Source organism: Onychomys torridus, chromosome 12 (assembly GCF_903995425.1).
Source record: "Onychomys torridus chromosome 12, mOncTor1.1, whole genome shotgun sequence".
In the NCBI taxonomy this organism is placed as follows: domain Eukaryota; kingdom Metazoa; phylum Chordata; class Mammalia; order Rodentia; family Cricetidae; genus Onychomys; species Onychomys torridus.
Window position 1 is genome coordinate 913,245 of NC_050454.1, and position 10,583 is coordinate 923,827.

The window sequence follows — 10,583 nt, forward strand, 5'->3', positions numbered from 1 at the left end:
TGGAATATTTAACTGTATAAAGTTTTAATGATGTAAAGATGTGGCACATTTGGTTATGCAGCATTTGTTTAATTATGTAAAGATGTATTGCATTTATTTCACCTTGCCTGCCTAAGGCTGAATGGCCAATGGCTAGCCAGGAGAGGGATAGTCAGGGAGAGAGAATAAGTAGGAGGGGAAATCTAGGAGAGAGGGCAGAAGAGGAGAGAAAGAAGAAGAAAGAGAGGGCACACCCAGGGCCAGAAGCCAGGAAGCCACCAGTGAGACGTGGAGACAGCAGGAAAGTAAGACATACAGAAGGAAAGAAAGGTAAAAATGCCTGAGGCAAAATGTAGATAAAGAGAAACAGATTAAAATAAGAGCTAAGCTAAGGCCAAGCATTCAAAACTAATAATAAGTCTCTGTGTCATGATTTGGGAACTGGTTGGTAGCCCAAACTAAGCCTGGTACAAACAACTTCAGGACAAAAAGATACTTTGACACGTAGTTACAAAGGTTTCAGTCTGTCATAGCAGAGAAGGCATGGTGGATTCTGTGGTGGTAGAAGCCCTTGGCAAGGGACCAGGAGGCAGTGAATGAAGACAGAACCAGGGCTGAGCTATAGACTTCAAAGGCTTCCCATAAGACCTCCTTCTTCCAGCTGGGTCCCACCTCCTAAAGGTCCCACAGCCTCCCACAGCAGTGTTACCACTAGGGAGTAAGTACTGAGAGCATGAGCCCATGGAGGATGCTGATTTTACCTCTGCCATTTCTTAATGCGAGGTGCATGTAGTTCAACTTTAAGAGTCATCCACAGGCTTAGTAGTCCCATACTGTTCAAAAGTCCAAGTCTTCTGAGGCTCAAAACAATCTCTTAGCTGTGAGCCATTGTAAAATGACAAAGAAAAGTTACCTACTTCCAAAATAAAATGGCCCAGAGCAAATATTTTCATCTCAAAGGAGAGGAGCAAGGAAGCAAAGAAAAGCAAGGCCAATGCCAGCAGATCCAATATGGCGCCTCCGGCCTCTCTCTTGTGCTGGTCATAGTGTTTGCCTGCAGGTTTTCCCCATATTCTTTCCAACATCCTGCCATTTACAATACAGCTTTGGCTTGGTACTCACCATTTTAGGAATCAGCCTTCCTTCTGCTCCCTGCAGGAACTCTGCTGCTTGGTCCCTGGCTACAGGCTTTCCTTAAAAATCTGGGTACAAGCAAGCCTCCATGACACTGATTCATGCACTCTATGTAACTGCAAAACCAGCATGCCATGAATGGCAGCAAGTTCCACTGCCAGCTCAAGCATCACTCAGGCCCCCGTGAGCTGCAGCTGCAGCTGCTTCTGAGTCCTTGTGAAGCTGAGCCTGGGAAAGTACTGTACCAAGTGGTCCTGCTTCAGCAAGAAATGTGCTCTCTCTTCTTAAAGGTAAGTCTGTGGAGTGGTTTTAGTTGTTTTACATCTCCGAGCCTTGCCAAATCCAAAAATGCCCTCAAGGCACATCTCCTGTTGTCCCAAGGCAAGTAGTCTGGCTTCTGTATTAGTTTGCTTTTTGTAGCTGTGATAAGTACTTTTTAACAAAAAGCAACTTAGGAAAAGGGTTTATTTGGCTCACATAGCCAGATCGCAGTCCATCACTGAGGGAAGGCAGGGCAGGAACTCAAGGCAGGAACCTGGAGGCAGGAACTAAAGCAGAGGCCATGGAGGGGAACTGCTCACTGGCTTGCTCTCTCTGTCTTGCCTAGCCAGCTTTCTTACACAGCCCAGGACCACCTGCTGGGGAGTGTTACCACCCACAGAGGGATGAACACTCCCACATCAATTATTAACCAAGAAAATGCCCCATGACATGCCTGCAGGCCAGTCTGCTGAAGCATTTCTTCAGACGAGGTTCCTTCTTCCCAGGTGACCCTTGTGTCAAGTTGACAAAAATTAACTAGCACAGCTTTTTAAAATTACATGAACACCTTTAACATGTGGGGCTTCTCTGCCCAGTGCTTTAAACACTCTGTCAAAATTGTACATGGTTGGTGTCTTTCTGCTCTACCCTTTGCTCCCAACTCTCACTGTAAAACTGGCTCAAGAGAGCCCGTAGTCATTGTACGGGCAGTCCAAATGCTATGCTGCCCTGCAATTTCCTTTACCAAATCAATCAGTTCATACTTTGGATTTCAGACTTACTCAGATCTTCAGGACATAGGCAAAGTGGAGACAAATTCTATCTCAGAGGAGTGACATGAAGACAGTCTGGTCCAGTTTCCATAGAATTCTTATTTTAATCTGGAACTTCATGGGTATGATTTTTACTGTCCATATTTCTTCTGGCATTGTCGTCTTCCAAGTTCCTACCAGAATCACCCTGTAAACTTTCTTCCCAAATTTTAGGGCTTCTCTAACACACAGCTTCAGACTTTTCATCTTCCTTCTGCAAACCAGTTCCAAGGGCCTAAGAAATACATGCTCAGATTTAGTCAAAGCAATGACCTTACTCCTGGAATCAATTTTCTTTATTAGCTCTATCTGTATCATTCTGATCAAAATATCTGAAAGAAAAATATTTAAAGTACAAAAGATTTGTTTCGGTTCAGAATTTCCCCCCTACCATTATGGCAGGAATTGCATAGGATAGTGGGTCACTCTCCAATGTTAACATCATGTGGCATATGTTGTTCACATGATGATCTATCAGGAAGCTGAGAGAGTATCAGCAACAGGGTCATAACCTTTGATGGCCTGCCCCAAAATGATTTCCTTATACCAATTAGGCTGAACCTCATAAAGTTCCATAGCCTCCCCAAATAATACCTGTCAGCTGAAGAATAAACATTCAAAATATAGGAATATGAGATGACTTTTCAGAGTCAAACCATAACTATGATGTTAGCTATATCCTCTGGGAAGGTTAAAGAGTATATACAACCACACAACCCAAGCCTCTTCATGGCAACTTGTATCCCATAATCTCTCAAATTATAAACATGAGGCTCAAAACTGCTCTCTCTACCTCCTTACCTCTCCTTCTCACACACACACAAAAACAGAAGAATAAAATTCAATTTCTCTTTCATGATTCTGTCCACCAAACTCCTTTATTGTTTTATCTTTATTTTTCACATGCCTCAAAAACCACTAGCTTAACCAGATGTTGGCTCCTTCCCCTTACATATCCTTTACCTTGTAGGCAGGCACAATACAGAGTTGTATCATAGGCCACTTTATTTATGTGTCAACCTGAATGTATTCTAAGATTCATCATTAACTAGTACATAGTCTTTATAGACACCAATTCCATCCTGTAGGTTTTTTTTCTTCCTATAAGGCAATAAAATACAGAAGCCACTAGCAAAATCTTGCTGTTTGTTTTTGAGACAAGGAGAGTTCCACCGGCTTTAGCCTCCTGAGTATTAAAAGTATGCCCCACCATGCCTAGCAGCAAAAGCTTTAATGCTGCTCAGATGGTCCAATATATATTTCTATGCCAGTTAGATTTATGACACCCATACAAAATAGATTATGTTCCCAAAGGAGTAGGTAGCTGTGATGCTTAGTATTGATCATCAAATTGACAAGATCAAGAATAACCCTAAATACAAGCCCCCACTCAGATCTGTGAAAGATCATCTAGGTTATAGTGGTTGTTGGGTATACCTGTGAGAGACTGTCTTGAGTAACTAAATTGAGGAGCAAGACTCACTCTGAAAATTGGCAGAAAAAAATCCCTGGATATATATACACATATATACATATATAAATATTTAAGCCTTATGAAAACCCACTACTTTGTAAGCCTTTTTAAAAAATATTTTTTAAAGAAGTTTGAATGGAGGTACCCCGAATGGTCAGACAATGTTGCTCTCAGAAGACACGTATCATTACATGGAAATCTCAGTATCAGGCATAGGATACGTTCCCATGAGTCAAGGAGGTCCCTAAGACCTGCAAAACAACAGGCTATTACCATTGCTCTTGGTTCTTGTGCTGTTAATTTATTTTCATCTCAATACCATCTGGAGTCATCTGAGAACAGGAAACCACACTGAGAACACTCCCCAATTAGACTGGCCTGTAGGCAAGCCTGTGGGGCATTTTCTTGATTGATGGGATAAATCCCTCTGTCTGTTCAGGTGGATGTATGTGTAGTAGCCACCCTAGTTTTCTCTCTCTCTCTCTCTCTCTCTCTCTCTCTCTCTCTCTCTCTCTCTCTCTCTCTGTCGTCTCTGTCTGTCTCTCTCTGTCTCTCTCTGTCTTTCTCTCTGTCTGTGTGTGTGTGTGTGTGTGTGTGTGTGTGTGTGTGTGCGCGTTTTGTTTCCCTGTATTGACCAGTGGCTTCCTCTGGTGTGAGATGCCCTGCCTTAAGACTCATGCCCTCTTATTTGGGTCTGAATTGTCTCTGTCAGCTCATGCCGGGAAAGATTAAAGAGGAAACCCCGCCTCTGTCTGTTCCACTCCTGGAGCACTCACTTCGTAGCTTGACTCTCACTCACCACCAGGGTCATCATCCAGGGTCAGCCGAGGTCCCAGTCAGTCCCTGTGTGGGGTTGGGAAGGGCCAGGCCTCTCATCCAGGCCCTCTGCCATCTGTGGAATATACACATGTAGGGAGAAACAGTTCCCAACTCCAAAGAATAGAGAGACAGTTCACGAGGTCCTGGGTGTGGTTGGGCATTGCTGCCTCTGAACTCCAGAGTCCATGGAAACAGCCTCCTACACCAGCTCAAAGGGAGCACCGAGCCCTAATCTTGACTGAGAGTAAACAAAAGGCACTGGAGGCTTTTCAAACAGCTCTGACTTCAGCCCCAGCCCTAGCATTTCCAAACGTCTCAAAACCTTTTCATCTGTTTATCATGAAACAAAAGACAAAAGGGTTTTACCCCAAACTCTGGAGCCATGGACATGCCCTGTGACATACCTGTCCAAACCAAAGGACCCTGTAGCCACAGGATGGCCCACCTGTATTGGCTACTGCTAGTCTAATGGGGGGGGAGGGGGAAGCAGCTAGTTAACTCTGGGGCAATGTCTTCTACTTACAGCATCCCATGCCTGGGGGCCCTCCTCCAAGGAGCACCAGAATGCTGGCTGTCTGATGTCTGTGTGACCCGAACTAGGCCCACTCCTGGACCACCCTCAAGTCTAGTTGGAGAAACTCACTGCCATTAATCCTGCCACCCCTCTGCCTGATAAAGACCCAGAGATGCTCATCCAGGACTGTCACAGGATGAAGCAGAACAGATTGATCTGACCCAGGCTCTCAGAGGGGGAAAAAGAAGGTCCACCACTATATACACGGACAGTATGTGTATGCTATGCTTTTACTACCACACATGTCCACAGTGTAATCTATAAAGACAGCTTCTCACCACTTGAGGGAATGACATTTAAAACAGAAAAAATCTTGGCCCTCCTGGAGGATATTTGGCTTCCCCTAAGAATTACTGTCCTTCACTCCCAGGCAAATAGCCCTAAGATTGGCAGGGCCTATTCATCTTCTGATGACATACCCCAACCTGATGCTTCCTGAGACTCCATGGTAAAGAAGAAATAGATGGCTCAAACCCACACGTTGATGGAGGATACCACAGGGAAAGATCATTCTCCCAGAAACAATTGGCAGGACTCTGGGAATTGATATTCACCAGGCTACTCATCTGGGGTCCACAAAACTTTCAGAATTGCTCAGACCGAGGTATGTTATACCTAACCTACACAGCCTGGTGTAGGATGTCTCAGCCAGATGCCAGGTTTGTGCTCAAGTAAATCCAAACAAAAAGTCCTTTCCCAGGAAGGGGTCCAAATGAGACGACACCAAGACCCCAGTACCATGTGGGAAAACTAACTTTACTGAAAGCTGGCTGCCAGGGGAGGATACAAGAAGCTGTTGGTTTTCATAGACACCTTTTCAAGGTGGGTAGAAGCATTCCACACCAAGACTGAAACTACTAAATTAGTAGGTATAAAGCTCCTCCAGGAACTGGTCCCCTGATGTGGCCTCCACCTAGCAATGGGGTCCAACAATGGCCTGCCTTTCACAGCCAAAACCTTTCAATTAATAGTAAAAGCTTTAGGGGTGAATTGGAAACTTCATTGTGCATATAGACCTCAGGGTCCTGAACAGGTAAAAAAATAAAATAAAATAAACAGGACATTAAAAGAAACTAACAAAACTCTCATTTAGTCAGCCCATTAGTACACATCCACTAAGCAGTCTCAGAGGCCCAGTAATATTCCTATTATCCAAATGAGTTAACTCACAAGACAGAATAGCAGGCATCAGAATAGAAGGGAAGTTCCTAGGTTAAAGGTTTGGGGTGTTAGACAAGTTTTAGCTCCTTATAAGTCCTCTAATGTTCATTTGGCTGCTCCCAGTCACAATGAGTTTTGTTTGTCAATGGGCTGACAGTCTGGTTAGTTCCTATCCCTATGTAGCATAGGGGCTGGAGGTCTAAGCATAACCAGCAACCTTGGTCAGATTTCTGGCTGGGAATGATGAACTCAACTAGGGAGTCCAGCTGCAGGCATGTATACATTCTGTATTTTTAACTCAGAAGATAAGTTCCCATCTTTCCTTTTTCCAGACAACCAGACACTTAAAGAGAGCATCAGTGAGCAAAGGTGAAGATGAATACAGGTTGCTGGTCGCAAGTCACACTAGCTAATAGCTTCCCTGTATCTGTCTTCCTCAGTTGCCAGGCCCGAGGGCAGTGGAGGTTGAACTATAACCCTGTATTTATCCAAACATAAGACTGAGGAGGAGGTGGAGGGGCAGGGAGTGGAAAGGCCTGGGTCCCACTGAAACCTTAATGGGTCCACAATCCCGAGACAGTCCATGTGGCACTATCTGTCATCTACAGTATCTACTTCCTTGGCCCAGGTGTGGTGGGTCCACGATGTCATGCCAGCTACCTTCATAGCTGCAGGAGTGGAGAGAGTCATCATGTAGGGCCCTTCATTGATATCAGTTTCATGGTCCCCTAGCCAGCCTCTCTGCTGTCAGCACTGACTGGGTCTTCAAGTCTCATTCTGATTGGATTAACAGTGGGGCCTGCATGTTAAATTATATGGCCAATTAAGGATCAAGTCAGTAAAATTAATGGTCTTTAAGACCATTCATCTTTAAAATAGGATGAATCCATGATTTAACTCATTCAGTAAGACTAGTGGAGAGTGTAATAGGCCCCTAGACCTTAACACAACTGACTCCATGATAAAAAAAGACCATTCAGGCCATAAAACTCACCAAGTAGACAGCACCACCTGTCAAAACTAAAACAAAGGTCTAATCCATCCAAGTCCATAGTTCTTGGAAAGTTTCTAAACACACTAACCCTGCCTTTTTAGCTTCTGTTAGTCCCACTTCTGGGAACTGTTCTTGTTAACTGAGGTATGTCAACATAGAGTATGGTTTTGTACTTTTAAGCTCACCCTGAGAAAGGTTTGGGGCTACAGTGGGATCCAGGACATCCAGTGTAATTGTCAGCCAGCTAAAACAGACTTTCTATTTGCTTAAATCCATGCCTGAGCTGTCTTCTCTGGTGGATATCCCACAAGACTGTGAGTGTTTAGAACTAAATGCTACATCTATATCAACCTTCCTACCAAACCTCAGAGAGGACAGGGGTAAACCCAATGTTAGAGTATAGGGAGGAGTGTCTGGGCTTTTTGTTTCCACCTTTAGTTTTGGTTTGGTTTTTGAAGACAGGGTTTCTCTGTGTAACAGCCCTGGCTGTCCTGGAACTCGCTCTGTAGTCCAGGATGTCCTCAAACTCAAAGATCCACCTGCTTCTGCCTCCTGAGTGCTGAGATTAAAGGAGTGTGCCACCACTGCCTAGTGAGTGTTGTTAAATGCTGTCTTCTGGACACAGCTGTTGCACTCATGAACTCACCGTGGCTACAGTTACCTAAATAAGATTTGTGCAAGATGGGGCTGAAGAGGTGGCTCACAACCTCTGGAACTTCAGTTCTAGAGTAACCCATGCCCTCTTACGGCCTCTGTAATCACCAGGTATTCATGTGAAGCACAGACATACATGGAGCAAGACATCTACACACATCAAATAAAATAAATTTTAAAAAGGAAATTGTAAGCTGGGTGGTGGTGGCACAAGCCTTTAATCCCAGCACCCAGGAGGCAGAGGCAGGCGGATCTCTGTGAGTTTGAGGCCAACCTGGGCCACAGAGTGAGTTCCAGGAAAGGCTCCAAAGTTACACAGAGAAACCCTATCTCAAAAAATCAATAAATCAATAAATCAATAAATGAAATTGTATGTTCTAAAAAGCAATGGGGGAGGCGAGGGCAGGCATCTATGCGGTCCCATCCTTCCACCTCCGCTGAGAGCTACACAAGGGAAAGTCACCAGGCAGTCTGGGTAACAAGCCATTCAAACTGCCAGTCACACACACCAAAGCATGAAAACAAGAAGGGATTTGTTGTGGAGAAGTAGAGTTCCAGCAGGAGAAGTGGGGTAATAAGATAAGGCAATAGAGGTTAGGTGAGAAAAATTAAAATTCATTATGTACATGCATGAAACCATCAAAGAATAAATAGGTTAAAAACAAGACAAGCAAATAAATAAAATCAGATGATGAGACATTGAGGAAAACACTTAATTTAACCTCTCTAAGCACGTGCTCACACCTGCACACATGAACCCACATGAATATACATGTGTGTACACACACATACACACACACACCCCATATAGAGACAATTAATAAAAACCATAGTAGTAATGTCATAAAATTAATATATACAAAACAAACACTCTGAATCCTGATCGATAATCTATAATCAGGTGGAGGCACCACCTCCTGTGTCCCTGGCAGCAAAACAACTTTAAGGAAGGTGAATGGGCTGCTCTGAGTGAAAATGGTGCCCAAGGCTCATACACTTGAATGTTTAGTCCCCAGCCAATACATGTTTGGGAAGAATTAGAAGTGTGGTCTTGCTGGAGGAGGTGTGTCACTGGGCGTGGCTTTGAGGTTTCAAAAGCCCATGCCAGGTCCAGCGTATCTCCCTCCGCCTATGAATCAGGATACAGCTCTCAGCTGCCTCTCCAGCACCAAGCCTGCCTGCTTGTCAGCTGCCATGCACCATACCAGTGATGATAACAGACTACAGCCGAAAGCAAGTCCCATCACAGTCGCCCCTCCCGTGAAGCTGAGGCTATGAAAGGGAAGAAAGCATCACTATGCCCTCCTCCATAAGAATTAAAAAGCCGTATAGAAGGAGGGAGGGAGGGAGGAAGGGAGGGAGGGAGGCAGAAGTAGCAGGAACCTTTTTAAGGGAAGCCTGTCTCCTCTGGTAAAAGACATTAATTTGGTAGATTTCATTTTGTTTTCTTTCTTTCTTTCTAATCTATTCTATTTCACATTTTTTTTTCCTTTTTTCCGTCACAAGAATGAGATCTGAATTGTACCTGCCCCTGAGCAGAGACATGACTTTCAGAATTGCCAGGAAGATTGTGAAATTACTGCCTAGTGAGAGATTTTCTAGTAAGGAAGAAAACTTTACCTTTGCCCCCTTCTTTAAGAGTTAATTCAGTGGTTGTGGGGACTGCTCAGTGGGTAATGTGCTTGGAATGCAAGGGGAGGACCTGAGTTCAGATCCACAGCACCCACATGGGAGCTGGGCGTGGCAGCACACACCTGTAATCCCAGAGCTGTGGGACAGAGGCACGAGTCATAAATAGATAGATAGATAGATAGATAGATAGATAGATAGATGGATGGATGGATGGATGGATGGATGGATGGATGGATGGATGGATGGATGGAGGAAGGAAGGAAGGAAGGAAGGAAGGAAGGAAGGAAGGAAGGAAGAACAAACAAACAATCAGGCACTTTTAGGACAGGGAACTCACTCAAAATGAGCAGGCCAACCCTATACAAAGACACAAAGACCTACAAGCAACTAAGGAATGCTCAGAGTGGAAGAAATAGTCTTCCCTGAGGAAGAGCACACCAACGGATAGAAGGAAGAAGTGATGTAATTGCATTATCATCTCAAAAAGCAAAGAAAAAATTTGAAGCAAAATAAATCTTTCAAAAATATATTAAGGGAAAAAATCCAGAAAGAGGATCTGAGGACAAAATAATTTAGTACTGGTCAATCTGGAGCCACACTGCATAATCATTACATTATTCCATTAGCCTCCTCCTGGTTTTGGTACCACTAAACCAGGGCAGGCCCTTGCTTCCTACCTGGTCTTAAGACTGCAAAGCAATAGACATTAGAATAGTCAGCTCTGGTGTTAAACAATTTCCTCTGAGATAAAACATTCACCTTGGAAAGAAAATGTTTAAGAAGAAGGACCTTCTACAATGGGGGTAAAACATTCCATCCTCTGGGGAAGCTCCTGAAGCCCAAACAAAGGCTTCAGAAAGTCCCTGAAGCTGACCGGATGTCCCCACGTCTATACACGTAGGAGGCACAACTGAGATACCCTCAAATTGGCCAAGTTTCCTAGAAGACTCTCACCTACCAAAGTGCCTGGAAAAGATGCTCTGCAGCCTGCTGAGCAGACTGGAGACTGGGTGGTGCGCTCCAGCCTTCCAACCTCTGTGAGCTGTCACCCATGCTGGGTGGGCTTTGGTGACACAGCTGTCTTTGAGT